The sequence below is a fragment of the Rousettus aegyptiacus genome, unplaced genomic scaffold (genome assembly GCF_014176215.1).
Source record: "Rousettus aegyptiacus isolate mRouAeg1 unplaced genomic scaffold, mRouAeg1.p scaffold_m13_p_14, whole genome shotgun sequence".
In the NCBI taxonomy this organism is placed as follows: Eukaryota; Metazoa; Chordata; class Mammalia; order Chiroptera; family Pteropodidae; genus Rousettus; species Rousettus aegyptiacus.
Window position 1 is genome coordinate 21,977,047 of NW_023416289.1, and position 27,428 is coordinate 22,004,474.

Consider the following 27,428-nt stretch of genomic DNA (forward strand, 5'->3'; position numbering starts at 1 on the left):
GCATTGGAAGAAACCGGTTCAGATCCAGACTCTGCCACTTACTGCCATTAAAGCCCTCTGAGCTTTTAGTTTGCTGTGAAAATTACAGATAATTCATGTTAGGTCCCTAGTACATAATCATGCTAACTATATTTGATCATATTCTCCTTTTGGGGGTATTTGGGAAAAGTGTGTGAGAACAGCCAGCAAGTGAGCATCTGCTTGGAATATAGGGCTGTGATCTCCCCTTCCCAGCAGGATGCTCAGCTGAGGTATTAGCCTTACTCCAGAGAGCAGCACCTGGCCTCCACAGCAGTACAGCTGAGGGCGTTTCAGCTTTCTCCTTCTTCGACCACCAGATACTGTTACAGAAAGAAGTCCCACTAGATGGAGGAGGAGTGGATTGATTTCTTCTCTGAAGGGAGAGGTTGATCAATCTAGGTTTGTAGGAAAAGATATAACTCAGAGGCAACACTCGCTAAGGCATTCCAGGGAAAACGGAGGAATGACCCCTCTTTGCTACACCTGTGGCTCCTGTTGGGTTGTAGGAATGCCTGGGAGGAGTAATAGGCCCACTGTGCCTGGATTTGTATTCCATAACTGAAATGTGGAGGGGGTGGAGGGTGTCCATCTGTAACCCTTTCAAGATGAGGTGGTGAGAAAAGCGAGGTCCATTTTCTTGTTCTGTGAATCTGAATTATGTCCAAGAAAGAGGGTGTCTTGAGTAGAGAGAGGAATCGAAAGAGATGCAGGATTTAGGGTCGACATTGCAACCTAAGAGCCCTGTCCAGCCCACCAATGGTAACTCATGAGCAGTCCCATAATGTTGAGGGCCAAAAAAGACAGCCAACTCGGTGACAAGGAGGTGGAACACAAAGATGGGACTCAAAATGGTTAAAATGGCTTCTACTAGTCAGAATGCATGAGGTTGTGCTGCAGTAACAAGCATCCCCAGGTTTCAGGGACTTAACACAATAAGTTTTTTCTCACTCATGATGCCGGACCCAAGATGGGGGAGGGGGACTTTGTGTCACTCAGGGATCAGGCTGTCCTCAGCACTATCTTGCAAGCACTATCTCTTACACACACCTCTGTAATTTTTTTTTTTTTTTTTTGCAGCAGAGGGAAGGGTATATGATAAATCAGTGCCTGACTTCAAAAGCTTTCACCCAGAAGTATTACTTCCACCTACGGTTCATTAATCAGAACAAATCCACAGCCATGCCTAACTCCGAAAGGATAGGGAAATGAAATCCTACTGTGTGCTTCCGAGAATTGAAGAGCCAGGACAATAGTGAACAGTTCTAATAATTGCCACATGGCAATGGAAAAGGCATTTATTTTTAATGTGGGTTAGAAAATAATTGGTCAGATATCGCAGGATTTTTTTTTTTTTTTTTTTTTGTAGAAGATGGAAAAGCGCTTACAGATTAAAAAAGACTTTGCATAGCACCTATGTTTTAAGCAGAAGGAAAAGATGACGTTGGGGACCAGCGACACAGAGATTTCACTTCTGTGCCATGACAAATACCAGGGAGATGTAATTGCAAAATGAAGCTGCAAATGTCTTACCCTGGGAACTAGGTAACAACCTGCTTGGCTTCATAAAGAAGGAATAATATCCAATTAGACTAAGTGTATTCGGTGCCTGAGTGACAAGCTGTGGAGACCTCAGGGCCTCTGGGGCCCCCAGGGCAGTTTCAGGAGGCTGTCTGAGACCTGTCCGGGGAGTGAGGGGTCGGGCCGCCTGCCGCAGAGCAGGAGCTGATCAACATGTCACTCTGCTGCAAAGCTTCCTTGCAAAGCTGCCTTGGCTCTTCTGAGCACTGAAATGAGATCCAGCCTATGTTGTGGTGTGTGCCCCCTCGGTCCCCAGGGCCAGGACACCTTGTCTGGCAGAGTCACCTCGCGTCCCTGCAGCCAGTACCTGTGACTGCATGGCTGGGCTCATTGCTGGTGCCGTGTCAGCTCCCACATTTCAGACTTCCTGTCCACACCCTCGGGTCTCAGGATCCCTGCCTCTGCCACAGGCTCGTCCTTCAAAGTCATTGCTGTTCCTGGTGCCTGGAGTATCTCAGTGCTTTCAAGGTCAGACTGAGAGGTCCAAGTTCAAGCCCTGCCAACTCCTACCTGGGTGAGATTTGACCAAGCCCCAAACCTCCCTGATCTTCTTCCTTCACCTGTAAAACGTGGTTTGTAATTGTTGCTACCTCTGAGGGTTTTCGTGAGGGTTAAATGACGACCCCTATAAATCACCAAGCTCTGTGTCTGGCACTCATCACTCAAATCAGTGTCTGCTATTGGAGCCCTGTCATTATCACCATCACTCTCCACCAGTCACCCCCTCTATTTGAGTCTGAAGCCTCCCCTGAAGCCTCTTTCCTGACCTCAGCCTCCTGGGATTGCATCTTCCTCTGAATAACTATTGTCCCTACCAATCAGGCCCTAAAGGAGATACTGCTTAGCATTGTCCTAATATTCATGTCCCAAGATGTGCGGCAGCTAAGCCTGCTGAGAGCAACGCCAGGTCTTCATTTCTCTGTCACCTTCATGCTCCGCCCAGTTTGGCCCTCCGCCAGTTTGGTTTCATAGTTTGGTTTTATGTTTTTGTTTATTTGTTAATGAGCCAAAAATAATGAGTGAAAATAAGGTGAATAAGGTGAATTCACTGATTAGTGAATCAGTGAGTAAAGATTACCAAGTAAATGTTCTGTGTTTAAACATTTGATCTGGACTGAACCTGGGCTCAGTATATTTTAGTTCCATTGGTATGACAAGATACGGTATTTGATTATATTCAAATAGCTTTGTAGGGGCTTGTGTGAGAATGGGGTTAAATTAAGAGGATTGTCCTTGATGTTTTAGTCGATACAGACTGAAACCCACCAATCTGAGTCACAGAAGGTTTTGATAGTAGACGCTGGGTATTGTAGGAGAAACAGTGTTAGCAAGGGAAGGGAGACTGCATTATATTTCTGTCTTTGCTATGCAACTCTGTGTTCTTGGGCACATCTCTTAAGTCTCGTGGATCTGTTGGGACGATTATTATTTCCATTTTGCAGATAAGCAAGCTGGGGCTTAGAGGAGTGAACTGGCTCAGGGTAGGACAGTTAGTCAAGAGGCATGATGTAGACAGTGCACGTGGATGGCCAGTGTCCTCAGCCAAGAGGCACGCTGCCCATCTTGGCAGGTGGCTTGTGTAGGCCATACTGTCTCAATAACTTTGTGAACCTGGTTGTTGAAATAAGAACAGCTGAAAAGCAAAAATCCTAATAAAAACAAGGATTAAAGGGATAATGATAATACATTTTTGTTTGTTTGTTTTCGTAATCCCCACAGTCTGGCTTAATTATTTTAAAGCAGATCCACACTTTGGTTGGACACTTGCAAATCAGAAAACCAGAGGATTGACCGATGAGTTATGTACCTTGTCTCCATGTTTCCTCTGGCCACTGTAACAAATTACCACAAGTTTAGCATCTAAACAACATACATTTACTATCTTATAGTTCTGTAAGATAGAAGTCACACGTGTCTCACTGGGGTAAAATGTGGGTGTCCGAAGGGCTGCATTTCCTTCTGGAGGCTCGAGGGAGAATCTCTTTCCCCACCTTTACGGTCACCGCATTCCTTGGCTATGGCCTCATCCTCAAACCCAGCAATGTTGCACCTCTCTGCACCTTTCTTTTGTGGTCAAGTCTTCCTCTGCCTCTCTTCTCCTGCCTCCCTCTTCCATCTTTAAAGATGCTTGTGACTACCTGGGGCCCACCTGGGAAATCTAAGGTAATCTTCCTATTTTAAGTTCCACTGATTAGCGGTCCTTAATTTTATCTTATGTCAACCTTAATTTCATCTACAACCTGTATTCCCCTTTGCCACATAACCTAACATATTCATTCAGCTGCAGGGATTAGAACTTGCGCGTCTTTGAGATGGAGCGGGTCACCGTTCCGTCTGCCACTTGATGCTGGCCCTCTGACCTGCATGCACAGTAAGACAAATCCAGCTCTTCCTTACTGTTTCATCCTGACTTCCCTCCCTGTCTCTCAAGATGTATGAGCAGTTAGATGGTACACAGAGTGAGGATAATTGGTTGGACTCCTGCTTTCTGGCTGGTGGAAACAGTGTTTATATAGGTACACACTTGATGTGCTTATATAAGCTAGGCACAAGGAGATACAAAGCAAGGAGGAAATAGCCTTTTTTTGAGCAGTGGAAAACAAATAAAGGGCCCCAAATAATCACACGGACTAGTATACTACCAAACGCAGAATGCTACTCTCTGTAAATCTCTGCTGTGTTGAGCATGAGCCTTGTGATGAGATCAGAGTTTTAGCAGACTATTCTGCCAGGTTTCTAGTTTTCGACCTCAATAGAGACCAAGAAGCTTAACAGAGGCTCAGAAGAGAAATCTCTTATTGAAAGTTATTATGTGTCAGGTGTCACACAAGGTGTTTTGCACATGCTTCAAACATTAAATGTAAGATTCATGCATTCACTCAGCAAACAGTTATATCACCTACCAGGAAAAGATGTTTAATATATAGGGATACAGGGATCAATATTTCTGCATGTCGTGGAGGCCGTAAAGACTCATTTTCTGCAAAAGTCAGGTGCTGGAGTCAGCACATAAGCTGGGATGGAGTGCAGTCAAATGACCCTCCTAGATCCTTCCAGACTTCCTGCCCTTGGCACTCAGAGCCAGTTTGGACCCTCGTGTGCCAGTCTCTTGTCTTTCAGCAGTAGCCTCCTCTTCCACGGGAAGCAGAGGCCCACCCCTACCCAGCCCTTTCGTTTTTTCACCACCCCATGTCCCTTCTTGCTGTTACTTTTCTTCATGTCCTTGTCATTAAGAGACAGTTTGTTGGAGGGCGTCATATTTGGACTATATGAGGTAGCAAATGACCTTTCATAGAATTCTACTGTCAACCAAAATCAAGACCACTCTCCTTTTTCTAAGGGAAAGAAAGAAAGAAACGAACAAACAAAAACATAATGACAGGTTGCTACACCGGGGACTGTCGCTGTGAGGTTTTAATGTTTTTTGTAGATTTTTCGATGTCCAGTGTGGTCTTCATCCTAGGAAGCAGAGACAGCATTACTTCAAAGCGAGAGCCCCTTCTTGGCTCACACTGCCCTTAGCCTGCGTGTGCCAAACTGTGCACATCCACGACATTTATGTGCTATCTATAGAGACAGTGATTTTTATTCATTAGAGTTTTGCAGTCTAATTGTTTTTAAACTGCCACTTTTGTTTGTTAAAGATACAGATGTCTAGCCATCGAGGAAAACAAGGTGAATTTATTGTTGCAATTAGACGCTTCACAATTTGAAAACTTATCACTTAAATTGGTGAAGTGTCACTTTTATGCAACTTGAAGTTTAGAAGTCCTCGGAGCCCCAGGTCTAAACTCATATGCAATTTAACAAGATCTTGGTGAGATGAAGGAAGTCACACTTGACGAGACATGGAGATGAATTGGGTGGAATTTTCCAATTCCCTCCTACATGGTAGACTCGCTGAAGGGAGATAGACCACAAATTGATTTTTGTGTAACTCTTAAATTAAGTGGAGCAGAATGAAAAAAAAAAATCACTGTATTTGAAGTTGCCCTGTGTTAGATTACTCTAAGGAAGTTAGTTAATATGTTAATATGAATCTAGACAAACAGTATGTATTTTTACTTTTCATGTTCATTTGTGCTGTCTACTAATCTCTGGGCAACGGAGAACAAGTCATAGGTTATACGTCTCTTATTCATGGGCATTAAGCCATATCTTTAAAATGTAAAATAAAGCCGACAAAATGCACAGCCTGGTAACAACAACAAATCTAATCTAAAGTGACATGGGGAGACTCTCCCAGACGTTTTTCTCTTTAATGTAACATGACTTTAAATTGATGCAGCTCCACAGTGATTGAAAAACTCTCAGAGCTTGTCTCCTATGATTACATTTCTGATCTGTACAACTTAATTTTTTAACTCGGTGAGTCTCAGTTTTGCGAATGAACGGTTTTCTTTTGCTCTCTCTCTATTTGGGAAGAGAGTTTATTTGGCAATCAGGCAAATAGAGCTCTATTACCGTGGGAAACAGTGAGAAACTGCAACAAATACCGCGAGAACACACCATAGAATGTGCGCGAGTCTCTTTTTTTTTTCCACTCCTCTCCCCTCCCCCTGCATCCCCTCCCCCCAGAACTGCTCCTCTCCTTTCCTCTTGACTGGTGATGGTTGTACAAATCTGGGAATATGCTAAAAAACATTGAATCATATACTTTACATGGATGACTTGATTGGTACATAAACTATATCTCAATAAATCTGTAATATATATTTTTTTGAAGTGTCCCTTGAATCCTCAGTATGATTACTCTCTAAAGTGTATTTTAATGAACAGATTCACAATTTTAAAATGCATTATCCATCTATGGTATATAAGGTAATGCCCAAGTGATTGCTGATGTTTGTTTATTTAAGACGCTCGTTCAAATTCTTTGTCCAGTGGTGTCTGTGATGTTTAGGGATTTCATTTGCTGTTTTCTTGAGTTGGGAGTTGTGTGTCTTGGACCTCAAAAGTGATACCGATGGCTTTTTTTTTATAGTACAAAGACCAGTTATGTCATGGATGCTTCCATTTAAGCAAAATAGCAACATGAACTTGTTTCATTCTGATTTCATATCCTCATTCATTCAGTTCTCACCTTCCTCGAATCCTTAGTTTCAAAGCCTACGTTGTTTATTTAATTTGGGTAATTGCTAAAGTGAATAACAAATATTTAACAAATGCTCATTTTGGTCATAGCTGTATTACTGAAATGACTTCTAGCTACTAAATAATCCCTCAAGGCCTTCTAACTATTCTTTTGCTTTCTCAACAGTCTCCAGTTTACCTTCAGATCATACAATTTATAATCAACTATAAAATCAAAGCTTTTTGTTCTATTTTATCTTATTCATTCATTCATTCATTCATTCATTTTTTATTCAGCTATCTTAGCTTGGATACTTAATCTCTGACATGGCTATTGATATTCTTAATTTTTTATTTGAAATATGTTTCATGTTTTCTTGTAAAAGACAAGAAATTTAAGAAGAAAACTACACTTTTTTTTTACGCGAAAAGCAGTTTATAGGTGGTGGTGTGACATGGACCAAGAAGAATAAAAGGACCCAAAAATGGCCATTCTAAGCGTGAATGTGATGATAAAGTACCGAGAATTATAGGATGGGAACATTGTTCTTATAGGAAAACATCCTCGTAATTTCTTCCCTTCACTTGGTATTTGCTTCAATAAATTTTTTGGGCTCATGCTAAAATAAAGATTTAAAATATCCACCGAGAAGCTTGGATTTATTACTTGAACCAAAAAAATCTTTTTTTCCAAAAATTTTAACTATTAGATCCCCATATCTTTAGATTTTCTAATTTCTTTTTCTCTTATCCAAATGTACCATATATCTTTAAATAGGTGAATCCTGGAATAGGTTTTATTATATATCATATCACACCATAGAGTTAAGCTTGGTTCATTTGGATTTTAAAAAATCTCCAGAGCTTTGAGAATGACTTTGAAACACTCTTTACTGTCGGAGCTTAAAGAAAATAAATCTTGAATGTCCTCTATATTAATTCACCTGCTTGGAAAGTTAGAGATTAAAGGGTTTAGTGGGATTTTTATATTTTCTATAATGTCTGCTTGTCTTGGAGTAAACTGTTCTTTGTATGGAGTGGTTTAGCTTTCATAAAACAAAGATTTCATTATTGAGAGTATAAGGAAAAATATAAATGGATAAAACTTCTATTAGCTTTTTTGGGGGGTATTAGATGTAAGGGAGTTCGTAATTAAGTGTACTTTGAAGAAAGCAATCTCCTATGTCCATTAATGATGAACTTCGTGAGCAAAGACTTGCATGTCTTCCTTTTAAAAGAAAAGTCTTCATTTTTCTTCAGAGGAAAAAGAAAAATGAGGGAAGAAGAAAGAGAAGTAGATAAGAAAATGAATCACAACACTGAGGTGGGATCTGTGTACTCTCCATATAGCCTCTCTCATATTTTGGTACCTGGAACCGAGGTTGCTAATTAATGACCCAAGAGTTAACTCTATTTGATGAAATGCAAGACATAATACACACATCGAGTTTGACTGATATGTGATTATTACCATCCATTCATGTGTAATCCCGTATTCGTAAGATTTGTAATTTGTTTTTGACACATTTCTCTTTGATTTCATACACTTGTGCCTATAGACTTCACCTTCCTCCAAAACCTAATTTCCAAAGCTGACTTTGTTTATTCAGTTTGGGGGTAATTTATTGGCCAGGACTTATTTTTCCTTAATACATAATCTCTTTCCTTAATGCCCTCTCTGTCTTACAAACCAAACCGACAATATAAAGAACTAAGCCACAGGACTGGAACTTAAAACTTCTGCTGAGAAAGGAAAGTCAACGCCTTTCAGCTCCAAAAACAGCCTGTGGAATTCACTTAAAATGCTCTCCGTTCGCAGAGGTGAATGGAGAATGTTTGAAAATCACCAAAATCATTGTGTGACTTGGAGCAATGGTGTTCTTTTTTTTTTTTTTTCTTTTTCCTGCTTGACTCCCAAGGGGGCACAGTGGGGCAAAGCTGGCCCACGGGAAGTTAAAAGGAGGCCAAGTGTTGTTTTCCAGTTCATTTCCAACATGTATTTCTTCAGGGCCAAGGGCCCAGCTGTACTTCATTAGGAGTGAGAGTTTGGCTATGATACCACTTAATAAAAAAAAAAAAAAAAGAGAGCGAGAGAGAGAAAATAAAAAGAAAGGAAGAAAGAAAAAGGATGAAGAAGAAAGAGAGAAAAACCTAAATGGCTAAATGACAACAGAACCTGGGACAACGTGGGTCCAGAATCTTTCATGTCATGCAATGAGTATGCCAATTGCTAGCTGTGAGGAGACAAAAAAAAAAATCACATAGTTTGCAGCAGTCAACTTTTCCTGAAGACAGGTTGAAGAAAAATGTTATTTTGAAGCCAAGATTCTGGTGGTACCTGTTAACTTTAGGCACAGTGCAAGTGTCAACCCTGGAAAGTGACTCCCCATGAACAGCACTTTTTACCATTTAATCATAGGCTATACTTCGTCGTATTTATAACCCTGGTGAAGTTGGCCCATTGTTACAAGATGAAATTGTGATGTTCAGCAGTTTATACCTTGGGAGCTGGAAGCGTTTTTCCATGGTGAATTTGTAATATTAATTGGCCATGTCAGTTCATGACAAATGTAGTGACATCTATTTCAAGTGTTTCAGTTTTATGGTGCTGAAAAAGTGACATGCGCTCGAGATAAGTAATCTCACGAAAGATCTTTACGCTCCCTGTGTAGCGCTTTCAGAGCGCGCCCTCAGAGGAGACGCAAATAAGCCCCAGGTTCAGGGGGCTGTCCCCTTCCTTTTGCCCAAGGCTGAGAAGGGAGCTGGAGAAGCTGTTAAATGGAACTCAGAAATTGTGAGGGGGGAGCGATGTCCTTCATGTCGTCTCCCCCGCAATCTCCTGAGATTCTGGCCGAGGCTCCGGCATGGACCCCTGCCAAGAAGGTCTGCTTGAGACAATCATTTATTTGATCTGGGTGTCAGCTGTTTAGACCCTGTGCCCATTAGTAACAAGAAAAAAGCCCTTCTCCCTGTGTGCAGTAGTTCAGGACCCCCCACCACCCAGGACATTTGGCAATGTCTGGAGACATTTCAGTTGTCACATCTTAGGGGAAAGTGAGTTGCTATTGGCATCAAGTAGATTCAGGCCAGGAATGCTGCTAACGCATCCTTCATTGCACAGGACAGTCCGGCAACAAAGAATTGTCTGTTCCCCAAAAGCCAGTGGTACTGAGGCTGAGGAACCTTGTACTTGTGTGGAATACACCCTTTTGTACTTTTCAGCCTTGGCTGCTCCCCAAGAGGGTGATGTGGCCAGTGCGAGGGATGCCGAAGTTCCTGGGCCAGGTTTCTGGAAGGAGATGGTGTTTGAGTTTCATTGCACAGCTATGGGGGAAAGACATTTGAGCCCAACTCAGTAGACACAGCTGTTAAATGGAACTCAGAAATTGTGACAACCGAGTTTCTAAAACAGCAACACAGCAAAATAGCCTCTTATGCATCTATAGAGAGTATATTCATGTAATTGTGTCATTAGCCTTCTTTGTACATCTAAGGCATGGAAGGTGTTATAACCCTGTTTTACAGATGAGGACACTAAGGCACAAAAGGAGTAAGTGACCGCTGAAGCTCCCATGACATGTCAGTGGAAAGAAAGGGACCAGAGGCTGCCTCTACCTTATTTTTTCTTCTCTATTAAGTGGAACAAGTGTTTTGTTTTTGTTTTTGTTTTGTTTTCGTGGATATTTCACATATATAGTTTCTGATATTGCAAACATATATTGCTTGAGAAAAATTTTAAAATATAGGCAGGTCAAAAAAGAAAATAGAATTGTCCTGGAAACTGCCCTGTTCCTCTTAACAGTATTTCTGTGCTATTAAATCCTTCAGTAAAATCATTTTTTATTGTTGCCCAGTGTCATAATATATGAGTGTGTCATAATTTATTTGACCAATCCCTTATTGGTGGACACACAGGTTATTTAAAATATTTCTCTATTGTAAACAGAATTGCAATGAATGTTTTAGTAGCACACACCAGTGAGTGATTATGGAGTATGCCTGGAAGTGCTGGTTCCAAGGGTAAGTATAGGCTTCGAGATAAATTGCTAAATTGCCCTCTTGAAGGATTCAGAGGCTACTTGCCTATATTTTCACCAAGAATAAGTATCGTGTCGTAAGCCAGGTTGAATCTAATTCTGCTGTGCATTTCCTTGATTATTAGTGAAGCTAAACATTTTCTGTGTGCTTATCAACAATGTCTTCTTTTGAAAATGGTCTATTCATGTCCTGTGATTTCTATTCCCGTGTCTTTATGTATTCAGGTAAGAGTATTACCCTTTCCTATGTATATCATGGGTATTTTCTCATGATCTCTGCGTTTTTTAAAAGAATTATGTTTAATTTTCAAATAGCCAAATTGATTAGCCTGTCCTTTAAGGTCACTGCTTTTAGTTGTTATGCTTGAAAATCCTTCTCCGTTGTAACATTATGTTCACTTAGATGTTTTATTACTTAAACACTTCTGTGTTTGGCCTTGAAATCATTAAATTCATTGGGATTTATTTATTTATTTTTCTGTGAGGGATTGGGTAAGAATCCAGCTTCTTTTCCCCAGATGACTGATTAGTTGTCCCAACACCAGTTATTGGAAGAATTTATTCCTTCCTCAGTAAATACACCTTGGCTGATTGAGAAAACTACACTTCAATGCAATTATTTCATTTTAATTCATAAAATATTAGGTTAACATGTAAAAACCCTGACATTATGTATTTTGATTTTTTTTTCTTAATTTCCAAGTAGTACATCTTTTTGAATTATATTCTATTCTCCATTTTTTAAATTTGTCTCACTTCAATTATATTTAAATATTGTATTGTGCTTTTCTCACCTGAGACTTTAAAAAAATAGTTCTAGTACTGCCACTGCTTTTACTGCTCTTCTGCATCTAAAATTAATAATAATAACAGCAACAATAACAACGAAATAAAGTAAAACAAGACAAAGCAAAAAACTTGGCATTTCGGCTCACTTTGAGAATTAAAGCATATATGGCTTAATTACCTACTCTTCAGCAGTGTCTGGGTGCATTTAAGAAGTTAGCGGAATGAATGGTTGGAGAGTGATGCTTTTAAGCTCCCAGAGATGAGCCCCATGGGGTCACGTGCTCTAATTCCACCCCCTGGGATCGACGTTCAGGTTTAATTCAGTTTGGAAATGGCACCAAGCCCGACACTTTTCAGCCACCTAAGAGAAGGGTACCTACCACCGTGAAGCACCAGATCTTATGTTTAACATCTCCTCATTCTCAGGGATGCATATTCTGCCAGAATAATCTTAACAATTATTTTCCTTGGTGCTGCCTAGAAAAATACCACAAAGTTCTTTCCTTCCTCCTTTCTTTCTTTTCCTTCCTTCCTTCCTTCCTTCCTTCCTTCCTTCCTTCCTTCCTTCCTTCCTTCCTTCCTTCCTTCCTTCTCTTCCTTCCTTCTTTCCTCCTCTCTCCCTCCGTCCCTCCCTCCATGTCCTGTGATGTTTTCTTGTACGGCTTACTTCGGCCTCACTGCTATGTTGCTACTCTTGTAGACAATAATAGGTAACAAATGTGTGTATCTGGTCTCATTTATTGTCACATTGAATAGGTAATGAAGGCCAGACATGGCTGTTTTGTGGTTCCTGCTGATGGGTACTTATCAAAGGCACAGGTTCACTGTGTTATGTGCAGGAAATGCGTTTTTCACTGACCAGGCCAATCTGTTAAGAGCTGTTCCCGGACATAAGGACCTCATATAGACAGATTCATATCACTTCTATTACATGCACCTCTTGCCTTCTAAATGTTTAAAAAGAAATGACTTTGGACACAAAGTAGTAATTATATTAGCATTTACATATGCTTCTGTTGTACTTTTTTAGTTCACAATTCAAATGGTTTAACTTTTTTTTGTCATTAGCATCCTCAGTGCTATGTAATCTTTTCATCTGTATTTGTAATCAAGCAGATTCTTAATATTATTATGGAATCATTATATTCGTGGAATATTTTTCTTGTCCATTATTCATTCTTAACCCCATGTTGATAAATGCCACAAATTTACCTCTTGTAAGTTGTATAGTTTAAGATTATAGAATGCATAATTGAATAAACAACTTTTCACACAAATTTGAGGGAATTTTATCATCTTAACCCAGGCTTCATTTAAGAAGAGTTGAGAGCTAGATACATGTTACCTGACCATTTTCACCCGCATGCCATAGTTCCTTCCAGCTACCTATTTATTGATTAGTCCTTTGGAATAGATGGTGATCAGTGGAAAGTAGCATATCATTCTCTCTTTGAAATATCTATCATTTATCTAATGAAAGTTACTGTTCTCTTTTGTATAATCACCTTTGAGAAGTGTTTGCTTTGATTTATAGTTAAATGGGCATGTCTGTGGGACTCCAGTATATGCCTCTTGTTTATGGGCTATTCTTCTTCTGAGGAGGGATCAAGTGAGAAATTACTTAGGTAGAAAAACAAAGGTGAAATTAAGTTCTAGTGAACCCAAATGCAGCCATGGGTAGAATTCTAGGCTTATTTCTATTCTATTTCACCACAAGATGTCACCAGGACACTATACCAACATGGCCTACAGACCATCTCTCTGGCCAATAGAGTTATGGTTATCAAATAACCCCTGCCCTGGGACCTTGGGGAGAGTGGGCTGGGAAGGAATCCCATTCTGGGGTGCTGGAAGACATCATCACAAGTACCTTGATGTTTCTCCCCTCTCCAGGGACCCATCTCTTCCAGCTTTTGTACTGAGAGTGAGGGCAGGTGACAGAACACAAGAAGGTCATTGCAAAGTCCAAGGTGTTCTCTTATCTCTGAAACGTCTTCAATGCATGGAAAAGTGGGCATCAATGAGAAGAAACCAGATGCATAACCATTTCTCCCCCTCAATAGACACTGCTGAATGAATAGGAATCATATTCTCTTAGATGAAACAGGATTTTAGATGACTTCAAAATGCAAGCTTTAGACCTTTTAAAATTTGAGCTTTTTGGCGAATGTCACTAGTTGACAAGTACAACATTGAGGTTTCATCTTTCATCATTTCATTTTCAACTGGAAGACCATTTAATTACTACTCTTTTCCCTTCTGGAGTTGTAGAAAGTGCTCAACCAGAGTGGGTCTATAGTGGCTTTTTGTTCCAGGTGTCCCTCAGCCCCAACTTAAGTGTTTTGAGTCCTTCACGATGCTTACATAGAAAGTCAAATCTAACAGGAGTCTCCTTGGTCAAACTGATATCTACTCAGTACTTTAATTCATTCATTATCTTGAATTTTGTCAGGGCTGGTTTGTGCTAAGAAGCTTGTCATTTGATTCAATAAAGTAATGCTGGCGTGTTTCCATCGTATAGCACTATTTTTAGGATCCTTTTAACATATGATTATATGTCTGCTTAGCTGCTCCCATTGGTTGAATTTAATACACCAGGAAGAGAAAATATTAATTCCCCATTGCAAAAATGAAATTAAGGATAGTAGTGTGAATACTCAGCAAGACTCCATAAATATTTTTTGAAGGCGTAAAAAGGAGCAGGACCAGAACCTCAAATTACTGGTTCTTGATCAAATTGCTTCTCTTTTTAATTCAAGAGTGGACCTTAAATTTTATCATCACCATTTTGTGATTTAACCTATGTCTGGTCCTTTAGGAATTTAACTTCTTTTGTAATAATGTTTTAAAATAATGGAGTGGACTGTTTGCAACCTCATGGGTATTTATAGACTTGGCATGATTCACCCGAGGAAGCAGTTGTTTCTGTTTCTAGAGTTCCTGTAGGTCTTGGATTCCCAGCCCATACTTTGTGTTTTTGGGTTAATTAAGTGGGGTGTTTTGGTGTCTGTAGCTCCTTTAAGCCATAAGCATGCAGGCCATGTGGAACCCCACTAAGGAACCTGGCAGAATGCCTCCATCAAGACTGCTTTTCCTCACTGGGTTCTGGTGGCTGATGCTTTGTTCTTTTTCCCCAAGAGCACCATCTCAAAGTGTGTCTTTCCCTTCCTGATTTATATAGTTCAGCATCTCCCAATCTACTCCATATATGCTTCTAGGGAAGGTTTGGGAAAATATTTGAATTACAGAGTGACAAATGGTGGGAATATCTGTAGTCCTGATGAGGGTGCTACAATGAGCTTACAAAAGGCCAGAGCCCAGTAGTTTAGCTGTGACCGTGGTGTCTGTGGTAGAATGAGCACGAAGGTGGTATCTACAAGCATTTGACTGGTATAGTCTTTGATTGGGCTGTGCTCAGGGCAGCAGGCTTGGGAAAGCAATTAGAAATTTTAAGCATAGGAAATTAGGAAAAAGTAAACCAAAAAAAAAAAATACACTTGAGTAATATTAATAAATATGCTTACCTGGAAATAATACCACCCTTATTGTGTCTTTGAGTTATCTTAGTAGATAAAACTTTGCGATGAGAATTCTGTCAACTGCTGACTACCTACTGTCTGTCATACTGCGGATAATTTTCAAAGCTTTCAAATGGGAAAATTGTTTATAGACCAGGGGCCTGATGGAGGGGAGGGACAGATCAGGATGTGTTCTCAAACCTATGATATATATTTTCCACCCATTTCTATTATCCATGCATCACCTTATCTCCTTAGTGCAGAAAACTGAGTTTGGTTCCCTATTCTTAAGAACCTTCTGTGATTACATTTAGGCAATGGATTTAACAGGTATCATCATCCCTTATTTAAGTGCCGACTATGGTGCACAAGTCTGTTGGTGTGAGTCATCACTGGTGTTTTTGGATTTTATTGAAAATGCTCAGAGAGCAAGGAGACAAGAACATGAACTGCCAACATTGATGATTCTGGCAGCTTGACATTATCCAACTGTTTTATATGGTTTTTCTTTGGACTTAGTTTTTTTTTTTTTTCTTTAAGAGATGGAGTAGGGAAGGGAGACTTCCTCTTGCAATTTTTCTTTCAAACGAAACTCTTTCAAAGCCTTTGAGAAACTCCTTTATAGATTTTGCTCACTGGTTGAGCAAGAGTTACTTATGAACTGTGGCTTAGGCATTTTCGCCATGTCCATAAAAAAGAAACTGGATATTACTATGCCTTGCACATTTGCCACTTAGAATTTCTGAATACAAATTAATCAACTTGCAGCTATGCATAACAATAAAATACATGATAATATACTTGCAGAAATGAGGGCATTTGAAATCCGTTCTCAGGTGGCCGTCAAAAATAGCCAGCTAGAGTGTTGCTACCTGTTTTTCATAATTGCATGGCTTTGCCTTTCCACAGTTAATCTGTTTAATAAACTCCCCTGCAGAATTTAAATGCTTAAATTTAGTTTCTTTTTGTCTTTATGGTGTTTATCATTGTTAACATGGCATCAGAGTAGCTCAACTTTTGCATCATGATAAATTCATAACCCAAGAGAAGGCAGAAAACATAATTATTATCAATTGCCTCTCTCCCAGAATTGCCATTGGCTGAGTGGAGTAATATATGAACTTAAGGAGTAGCTGATTCAGAGAAATCCAGGGTTGGAATTGGGCCTATCTTGAGTACACTGCCATTGTTTAGGACACCTTCCCAATGGACTTCTCTTCAAGTTTGCCTGTAGAGTAGATTCTGCAAGGCATGCCAATATTTTAAGAGGCCTAAACTTTGACTTTTTTCCCCTGCAGAATATAGAATCCAGTTTATTTTCTCAACCATTCAATAATTTTTAATTGAGTACCTGCTATGGGTTGGGACATACCTGCGAATAAGATAAAGTCCTTGCTACATTCTATTAAGGGATATAAAATTTAAAAGTAATATAGTATATATATATATACACACACATATATATATATCTATATCAGATGATGGAAGTACAAGTAAGCATACCTTTTTAAAAAATTAATACACTATTTCATCCATAGCCTCAAGAATCACTTTTCTGAAAATCACCAGGGTAAAAAAGCTTAATTGAGAATTTCAGTTCTTCAGTAAGGAAAGACAGTATCAAGGTGCTTGAAGTCAAAATCAAACATGTTTGTTTATTCATTAAACTACAACAATAAAGATGGAACTCTCCGAGTATCTCTGTGATCTCATTATCTGAAATTGATAAATGTATGTGATATTGTACAATTAACTCTACTTTCCTTCCTTCCTTGGTTGTATCTGGTCAGGCATTCCCTTGCTAACAGTCTTGAATTTATTTGTACCAGCTTCTCCTATCAGGGCTTCACAACTAGGGATTTGCAGAGGTTTGCAGAGGTGAATCTTGGTAGATAAGGAGTTTATAAAAATGGAGCTAACCATTGGGGAGAAATCCTTGTTCCTACAGATTTTGGACCATGATAAGGAAAACTAACTTTTGAAATCTGGAAAACGGAGACTATCTCAAGGGTTTGATTTTTTTTTTTTTTTTTTTTTTTTTTTACTTTAAATGGGAGGAATAAAATTGTTTTAAACTTGAATTTACTTTCTCCTAAGGAAGGCTTGTTTGAAGGTCCAATGAGATCTATAAAAGTCCTTTAAAAAATATAAACTACTTTTCAAGTATGATTCTCACTATCATTTATCTAGAAATTCAAAAGGAATGAACATCTGTATTTGTTTGTTTAGCACTTGCATTCATTCAGTGCTCCTGTCTTTTGGAGGTTTGGTGATGGAAGGCCAAGAAAGAAATACTCATACTTTTGGCTGGAAGTGGTCACTTCAGCTGGAACCAGTTCAGATTTCAAGTTAGACATCGGGAGTTATGTTTTCTTGTGTTTCCACATATCTGAAATTTTCCTAAAACATTGTTAATGGCCAACATGCTTACCTGACTTTTCATAGTTGCACAGATTTATTCATCTCTGTTAAAGATCTACCATAGCAGCCCACATGAAAGATATTTTTAATGTGCTGTGGTGGCCAATCGGACTGATGTTTGGCTTCTCCATCCATGAATGAATTTCATTATGTATGTGCCATTTTAGCTTAAACAAGAACTTAAAAACATTTTCCTTTGAGGGTTTAATTTTCACTCCAAGATGTACTTTGATCTCACCAGAGTCTGCCTTTGTTTCCTTCTCCTTGGGCTCCATGCTGATTCCCTCCCCTGGGAAGAGACGTCTCTAGGGCTTGGCTCCGAGGCATCTAAGTAGCGGGCGCCCCGGCTCCTCTCCCTGCGGATGCAGTGTTCCCTAACATTCTGAACCTGCCAACAGGAAGATGGGCCACGGGATCAGCATTTTAATTACGTTAGGGGAACTTAATTGATTTTCGTTCTGAACATGGGGTGGAGGGCAGTCTAATTCCCATTTTTTATATCTGGATTATGCATATAATGATTTCACCATGCACATAGCTATTCAATTTTTAAAAACCTTTGTGAATGCTAATACATGGTCTTTATAAATTTGAAGTATAATATTCAAAATGCTCTAATCCCTAAATTCTCCGGTTAAGGTTATTGTATTTTTATGAGTATTAATTTTGATATAGGCCTTTTAAAATCAATTGCTCCCTGTAATTACAATGCTGCTTTATGGTATTTGCAATATATCATATAGGTGTACGTGAGGGTCACAAGAAGTTCACATGTGCAGGGTTGGGCCCCATGCCTTTCACCAAGGCACTGGCTCCGAGCACTTGTGTTTTTGTATATTTCTGCAGGGTGTACAAATTATTCAGTAGCCAGATTCCTATTCCACTATATCCTTTTAGTTTGAAAGACATTGAAAAAGAACAGTCTGTAGAACTCCAGTATTTTGGGAAGTCTTGGATTTGAAAGGTATTTTTGAATTTGAGGAAGTAGGAAACCAAATCGAGACAAATTAAAATGCTAACAATTCTCCCAAGTCCAAAGGTAACTCTGATTTTGTTATACATTAACCATAATTCACTTTCTGTGAATTAAAAATAGAAGTAGAATGATAAAAACCCACAAGTTTCATCACCCAAGGGATTTAAAAATCAAATTTAACTTAAAAAAAAAAAAACCTGATTAAGTTGACATAGCAGGATCTTAGACATAGATTTTTTTTTTTTTTTTTTTTTTTTTTTGACTGGAGAATTAGGATAAAAACCTGACTTCCAATTTCCTGCTGGGTAGTCTTGAAAACTTACAACAGTGGGTTCTTTGGTCAAGAGAAGGGGTAGATGATGGAAAAAAATCCGCACTCCTTACTTGTTGGCTTTAAAATAAGGAAACACACACACATACACACATGTAATGATAATGATGATGAGAATAGAGGAAAATGTCATGAATAATTAAGAATATATTCTAACTTCTGAAATATTTATTATTGATATTTTCAGTAGTAGATAGGCCATATCATCCCTCCTTTCTTCAAATAGCTCAATGCTTAAAATAGAGTGTATATCTTATTGTCAGTCATGGCTTGTGCTCTTTGATTTGTTTTGCATTGTCTTTGGAGAGGATGCATCTCTGTGCTAATCTTCTGGTTCTTGCTCTCTGGTATAGTGAAACCAGCCTGCCAGGCTGGGTGTTCTGATGTCCTGGTGGCCTACAGTGGAAGGGCTCTCCCAATGCTCTTGAATAAGGGTGGAGGAGGGCGATCCCTGCCTCTAGGCTAGGAAAAGCCTCCAGAGCAGGCCTGGGGTGCCAGAGGGACTGCCTGCCGTTGTCTCCAGCTCTCTGTCTGGACTGTCAGTGTGGTTCAGTGGATCTCGCAGTCCCTATTCCACTCGCTGTGCCTTTTTGCTTCTGCTTCCTGTTCTCCGCTGCCTCCTTCAAACTTTCAAAGGGAGCGAATCTGATTGGTTCAGTGTTGTCAGCATTGCGCTTTTGGGACAAAGCTCTCAAACCCAGACACCTCACAGATTAGCTACTCTTACATCATGGGTGCCCCCATTGTCCAGTGCGGTCAAGGTCACAGGGGGAGGAGGTCCCAATACCTAAGACTGGTTAGGAATGCTGCCTCATTGAGAGCCTGTGGGTGGAGGTTCTTCCCCCAGCAGAGGACTGTAACCTGGCAGGTACCCACAAAAAGCCAGAGCATGGCCCTTTTCTCTAAAGGTCTGAAGAGTAAGTATGTTCAGCTTTGTGCTCTGTACAGTCTGTTGGAACTATTCACTCTACATGAAAGTAGCCACAGACAATACAGGCTGTCACTGCATCTGATCGCTTCAGAATTTTTCTTGTTAGAAAGGTAACTTGACGCAGAGACTGAATATTATGAAATACCCCCAGCGGGGTTTGGGGTATCGTCCTGTAACAAACACATTTCTATTTCTGCAGTGAAAATATGAGTATTCACATTAGAGAGGAAAAATAGAGACACGAAATCAGCTAAGGTCAGGTTTCATCATCAAATGAGTTTGCTATAAACTTAGAAGAAATTATTTGTTTTTCAGAGCTTTTTAAGTTTTGAAATAGTGAAACAGGGACTGCAGATGGGTATTTACAAGCCTGAATCTATGTGCTTTCCTCATGAAGGCAGCGCTATCCCCAGAAGGGAAGGTGTGGAGCGAGGATGGGTTTGACGTCCAGCAAGCCTCGGACCGCCACCCTGCTCCAAGCAGCTCTACCTTGCATCTATTTTGTAAATCAGCTTCCCCCAAAGGCTTAAATTTGATGAAAAAGTTTGGAAGCTACAAAATAGATTGAAAATTGCTGCTCTATTTCAGGAATTGATATATATATATATATTTTTTGTAAAGAGCCAGACAGTAAATATAGGCTTTGTGGGCTGAGAAGCAAAACCGAGGATACTGTGGAGGTGCTTACATGACAAGAGAGATAGCATATTTTTTATTAATGAAATTTAAAACTTTATTTCTGGACACTGAGATAGGAATTCCATATAATTTTCATGTGTCATGAAATAATACCCTCTTGATTTCTTTTCCCAATCATTTGAAAATGTAACAACTATTCTAAGCTTGTGGCTATACCCATGGGTGGGCAGTAGGTTGTGACCGCTGCTCTGGGCCATTCCTGGTCAAGCAGGGTCCAGTCCCAGAGGGAACCCACTGAGGAGACCAAATGGAAGCCCTGGGCTGGATCAGAGTGATACAAACCCGGTCACTCCTAAAACAAGTCACTGTAGGAAACTGCTTTCTACTTGGTTTTTCAAAACGAAAATACCAAATGTGGTATAAACGATAAATTAACAAAACTGCTTTCCTTAAACGCTTCATTTCAAAAAATTGTTTTAATTAAAAAAAAAAATGCAATGTTTTTAGCCTACTAAATTGGAATCATGGTACAGCACGTAGGCTATAAACTTCTTACTTGCATCACATGTTATCAGAAGGTATCATCATTAATCTGAATCATGTTAACAAAATGCCCAATGAACATCAATCAATGAGAATTCGAACCATCGTGGCAGCTTCTGAAGGCTTTCTGTGAGCCCAATAAGCCAGGCAGAAGGACAGACAGCCCATCCATGCCTGATTCTGAGACTCTCTTTGATGCCCACTGTGAATCTGAGTGCGTGTTAATTATCAAGTCGAGGCATGCTTTATGATATACAGGTTTCAGGGTACACTAATGTCTTAACCTGCTTGGGCTGAGAACATGCAGGTAACAGATTACCAAATGACAGTGTGCAGTCCACCCTCAAAAAGGGTGGGAAATGATTACACAGAAAGCACATGTAAGTAAACTAAAGGCAAAACCCAGTGTTTAAAAAGGCAATGTTGAAGGTGTCCCCACCATGGAGTAGGAAAACCACAAAATGACCTTTAAAGCTCTGAAAAAGCAAGGCCAACTGACAAACTGAAAAATCAAAATCTTCATAAAAATAAAAAAATAAAAAACACGTTTTCTCCAGGGCCCTCATATCCAGAACAAACTCCCACCATCCTTCGTATGTGTGCATAAGGAGGTCAGGGACAAAAATATATTTACTGAGATTTTACTCTGATTACTTCATTGAACATTTTCAATAACTGTGCTAAGATGCTATGCTCATCCCTATCCTATAGAAGAGAAATCTAAGGCATATAATTTTAATTAACTTGCTCAAGTAACAAACTTAGCGAGAGTCAGGTCTGAGGTCTCAAGCCTGTGCTCTTCATGCTAGAGTCTACTAAACAAACCATGGCCAGTGTGACAGTGTCAGGGGGTCCTGCAGACCTCACTCCACAGGCCCTCAGGCCAATCTGCGTTCCTCTGCCCTTTCTTTTCCACCCAAGGCATTAGAAATTTGGCTATTCTAGCTTTTTGGAGCTCCCTTTTCTTTTTTCCTCAAGACTCACCATGGAATGGGACAAGTCACCTACCTCCCCATGTTCACAAAGTCCATGAGCACAAAACTACCCTCCAGTCCTAAGCTTTGTGGTCAGGCACAGAGAAGGATAAACCCTCAGCATGGGTGAGCTGCACAGTCTTAGTGTAGAGGGTTAAATGGTGTCCCTCGAAATTCATATCCTCTCAGAATCTCAGAATATGACTTATATAGGAATATGGTTTTTGTAGATATCATGAGTTAAAGATCTCAAGGTGAAATCATTCTGGGTTTAGGATGGGCTCTAAGTCCAATGACTATTGTTATTATAAGAAGAGAAGAGGACACAGAGAAACACAGAGAAGGCCATGTGAAGATGGAAGCAGAAATTGGAGTGCTGCTTCTACAGGCCAAGGGATACCAAGGATCACCAGCAGCCACCCAAAGGTGGGAGCAAGGCGTGGCAAAGTTCCCCGTCAGAGCCTCCAGAAGGAACCACCTTGTCAACATCTTGATTTCAGACTTCTGGCCTCCTGAACTGTCAGACAGTACAGTTCTGCTGTTTTAAGCCACTTGGTTTGTGGTGATTTGTTATGACAGCAACAGGAAACTCATACACCTAGTTTCTTCAAGGAAGTTCGTGTAGTCTTTGTTCTTGATCTGCTTTCTGCAGAAGCCTCAGCAGCCTGTTGTTCTCACAGTTGTCGTCCCAGAGCAGACATCTCATGGTCTTCGTTGATTTATTCATAACTACATATTTACTGAGCACCTACTAAGGCCAGGCTGGGGTGGGCATTGCAGTTCTAGGGATCTCTGAGCCTCAAGAAGCTCCCTGTTTCTCTGGGAAGACAGCTGAGTAAGTGGGCCCATGTGGTAACTCATCTCAGAACTCGCAGCCAAGAGCTGAAGGTTAGGGAGACTTTTAAGAAAGAATTAGCATCAATTCATGTAACCCTTTGTCTCAAGTTGCCAACTTGTGATTTAGGGACCTGTTGACCTAGTGAATCCCGTGTTGATGGGTAAGTTTTTAACCTAGTGAGCCTCCCTGGCTTACTGCTGCACCCTCATAACCCACGACTCTCATCCCTGCTCACTGCATTCCCCCAGGCCAGCCTTTGGGGTCCAGCAGTGCCTCCATCAGACCGATGAAGATATTGTGACCTACAAACATTCAGGATGGAGATACCAACGATATTTACCAGCCTGTTTTTGTAGATTAGGTGAGCTTCTGTGCTAAGCGCGTACACAATTCTCAGCATAGGGTGACAGCTCGGTAAATGTCAGTCTCTGTTTTTACTGTTGTTCTTTTTCCTTCCCTTTCTTTGTCTTCCTTTTCTCTTCTTTCCTCCTCCTCTATTATTTTCAGGGCCCATGTGCCTCACCCTTGTCCCGGCCCTGATCATTCTTGTTGTTATTACTGGTAATGATCAGTTTGACATCTTTGCTCAGATTCGTTCAGCTCCTAAAAGACGGGGTGGGGTTCGCACTCAGGCTGCCATCTCTCACCTTTGTATCCGTTAAATAAAGCGCCTCAAGCCGTTTTCTCTTTCAGTGCCACTTACTAGCCTTATCCCTCACAGGGCGTTTTGAGGCAGACAAATGCCACTGATAAGCCGAAAGCAAATATTTTGGGTGAAGTTCCCATAGACTCAGTAGATTTGGGGCTGAGAAATGGAATTCCCATCATCGTTGACTGAAAAATGTAGCTCTCCTAATAGAATTTTGGCGCAGGAGCCAGTAGCCTTGCTGCCCTACAGACTTGAAGAATTCCGACATTGGCCTAACATAATTTTGATAACTCTGTCTGCCTCTGCCTCGGGTAGAAATAATTCAGATTTCACTCTCCATTTTCTTTAATGGTCTAAACAGCCACTTTGTAATACCTGTATTTTATGGGACATAATTCTGGATATTGTTTCTGCAGCATTTTGGAAAGGCAAACCTGACAGAGCCCGGCCATTTAACTTAAGCAATTTTAAAGTTATTTGTAAAATGATATGCTGTCTTTTTTGACCCAGTTACTTTATAAAGCGACATTCTTTGGCAAACATTAACACAACTTCTGCGTGTGTGGGCTAAATAAATATTCGGGCAACACTGATTGAGCGCTGCCTTGGGTAAATAATTCTCTTTCCACACATTTCCTAGTTTATAATGAGGACTTTTCTTCGTGGTCTGACCAACTGTAACATTCCATTGAAAATGAGACATAAATCCTTGAGTGAGGGAGACACAACCAGGGTTTGAGGAGGTTTATTAAAAAGGCGGGGGCCGGTGGGGTGACATCCTGAGTCCCCTTTCATTCTCGATTCTTTTCAAGTAAGTTGGGGGGCAGTAGAGAGTGGAAGCAGAAACATATCCTCAGGGGGAGTAAGTGGAACCACAAGATGCTCCATTCCATCACGGTGGGAATTTTGGGGGACCCTCACTCTTGACCCAGTCTGCACTCTGCAGTTTGATTCCCTGTGTGGATTGCTCCTCGCTTTGGCTCAGCAGGTGGTGGAAGATGTCCAGGCGGTTGGGACTCCTGCTCTGCCTATCGGTCTCTGCCCTCCCCGTTTCCATATGTGCGGTGGTGCCCAAGTAACTTCACGTCTGGGAACCTCGGCGTCCTCATGGGTAATGAGGAGATAGTGACTGTATCTTCCCTTGGGGAGTAAATAATCTTAGGAAGATTATAGGAGAAAGCGCATGTAAAATGCTTAGCTTAGTGTTTGGCATGTAAGCGGCCAATTATTATTATCGGGGATCATAGATGGTGACGAATTACCATTTATGGCACATTTCATGTATTACCTCATTTAAACCTCCTGACACTTTATTATTACTCCTGTTGAAGATGAGGAAATCGGGACTCTGGGAGGCTTGGCGACATGTCTAGGTTCGCACAGCTGCAAAGTGTCAGGGCTGGGGTACCACCTCCAGCCCTGCTTTACGTCAAAGACCACGGTCTCCTTGCCACACTGTACTGGCCCCAGATTTTCCTGTTTCGTTTCTTAGTCACGTCAGCTCTGCCAGCTGGTAAATTCACTGTTCCAGGTCTTTTTGAGTAACTAGCTCTGGAAAGGATTAAGTGCGATGATCAACTTCAGCAGTGAGATCCTGGAAGAGACCCATTCATTAGTCAGGGGGCCTGTCCGTGCCTCTTTCAGGATTTCGGCTTTCAGAGCAAAGGGGGTGCCTCTCCTTGGAGTCACAGATTAGTGTGTGTGACGTAGATGGGGCCGAAACATACAGGCCTTACGTAATAAATTCTCGCACGAGTTAAAAGAAACATTTTTTTTTTTGTCTCTTGGAGTTTCATTTCTTTTTAAAAATAGCAATTTCCCACATAAAATAACATGCTCATTAAAAATGTGGAAACTTCACAAAAGTTGAATAAAGGGAGAAAAAAAAATCACCCAATGTATTCACTCCTAGCATTTTGGCACATTTTCTTGTAGTACTTTCAAATGCAAGGGTTGTTTTGTTTAATTTTGTTTTGTTGTAATTGTAGCATATAGAGTTGTGATAGCTTCCCTCACAAATTGATCCTAAATTAATTCTGCCAATGCAATCCAAAAATTCCATAGGTAATTTTTACCATATTGGTAATCATGCTATAAAGATAGCGGTTCTTTTTTTTTTTTTACTTAAGATTTTGCTTCTCCTAGTCCTAGATGCAATGCTTTGAATGATTGTGTGATGGTAAACTGACCAGATGAACCATGATTTCTAGTTCATCATTATTCTAACCAGAATTTTACGTTGTTGCTAAATAGCCACAAATATCTTTGGTTCCAAAGCACTTCCCATTTGAGATGATTTCTATGAGATTGAAATTACCACAAGTAGAATTTCTAGGTCAAGGTACAAAGACTTGAGAACTCCAGATACATATTAGCTTAGGCCAGAAATCCACCAGGTAATTGAGAGTACCTAGGGCTTGGCTGGAGAGTCTTGGAGAGGGTGGAGGTAAGTGGGCCTTTGGATCTGCAATGCTGGCCTAAGAACTTACTGTAGAGGGGTTAAATAACCAGCTCGTTTTATTGTAAAAGTCAAGTGGATTTTATGCTTCGCTAATGTGTATGTCTTCAAAGACAAGTGGGGATGGGGTGGGTATTTGTCACACCATAGAATGCCAGGCCGGGGACTCAGTTACGAGACTTCTGAAAAGGAGGTCCAAATTTGGATGCTCCTGAAATTAGTGCAGCATGGACAATGTTCTTCTTTTATAATGGCTGAGTCTCAGTGCCAGGATGCTGAAGACTCTCCTAGGTCATAATTAACCTTCTTCAAAATAAGGAAGAAAGGCTGGGAAAAGGCCCTCTGCACTCCAGACAGGAGAACAAAAATTCCGAATGCTAACACTTTTGAAACCTCTGCTCTTTTCCATTGCTTGTTAAGACACACTCTGAAGAATGAGGCACTGTGTTGCAAATGGGTCATTTTTCCTGAACTGAAAGTCTACACTTTAGCACAAGTCATAGCAAATCTGCCTTTCCTAATTTTTTTTTTGCGGATGATCTCCCTCACTCCCCTTCTTTATCACGGTTCATTTGGAGCATCTGTGCATTCTTTTTAAGACTCCCCTTGAAGACTGGCTTTTCTTTCTGTTGCCACTGAGACATTGTGTTTGTCAGTGAGACTACTTTACAGCAGTTTGTTATTACATGGAATTAAATAAAGCCCAGCTAAATCATGTACCCTGAAACCAAAGAGCAGAATGTGGAAAAAGCCTTGTGTAACGCAGTTTTCACCGTCCTAACGGCCCTCAGGTATACGTGGACACTCCAGAGGCCTTCCACTTCTTTTTAAAATCTCAGCATAACAATATTCTGCCTTTGAAAGTACTTATTCTGCTAATTTATTCTTTAAACAAGAGGAGGAAAATGTATCAGTCCCTTTATAAAACAGTTAACAGGAAGCCCGAGGCATCTTTTAGTGCCGTTTTTGGCTGATGTTTGGAATGGCTCCATCAATCACTGCTATTCATGTATAGCTGGTTTTTATGTCAGTTAAACCATCTTCCATCAAGTTGGTGAAGCAGAGTCAGGGAACAAGATGAATAGTGAAACGTTTTCTGTGGCGTGGAAAGGGCTTTGCTTTTAAATGCCCACGTTGATTTCTTAATATTTTCAGCTCCTTCTTCTCGAGCCCGTTCCTCTCTGACCCTCACTCAGGCATCTGCTCTCTTAGTCTTGCTCAGAGGACCGCGGTGGGGTGCTGGGGTCCAGTCTGTAAGTGCGAGCGATTGACCAGCCGATGAGGGGTATTCGTCGCTGTCCAGGGCTCCTGAGAAAGGGAAATAAATCCTAGGACCCTGGAGTGACTTTTGTGGCCGCGGGATTTCTAAGTGTCATCTTTCCAGTCAGCCTGTGGCAACGTCTGTGCTTTGCAGTCTTGCGTGTGGATGTGTTAGTTTACATAAGAAAAGTGGGCACGTTTTGTTCTTGAAAGATGTTTTTTGTATGTTTAGATGTCAGCCAGTTTACATGTTTTCTGCCCAGAAATCAACAGGATTTCTGCCCTTCCCTGTCCTTCTTTTATCATGTTCAATCCTTCAGAGAGTATTTGCCGAGTGAGAGCAGTATGCAGAACCGTGGGACATCAACGGGGTGCAACGAGCAAGAAATATG

The 27,428-nt window shown here is 40.5% G+C and overlaps 1 protein-coding gene across 3 annotated transcripts in view; it reads left to right on the forward strand.

Annotated features, from left to right (window-relative positions):
* The window catches only part of WWOX (WW domain containing oxidoreductase), an 887,845-nt gene that overhangs the window by 86,043 nt on the left and 774,374 nt on the right, over positions 1–27,428 (forward strand). The gene's annotated exons all lie outside the window — the stretch shown is intronic.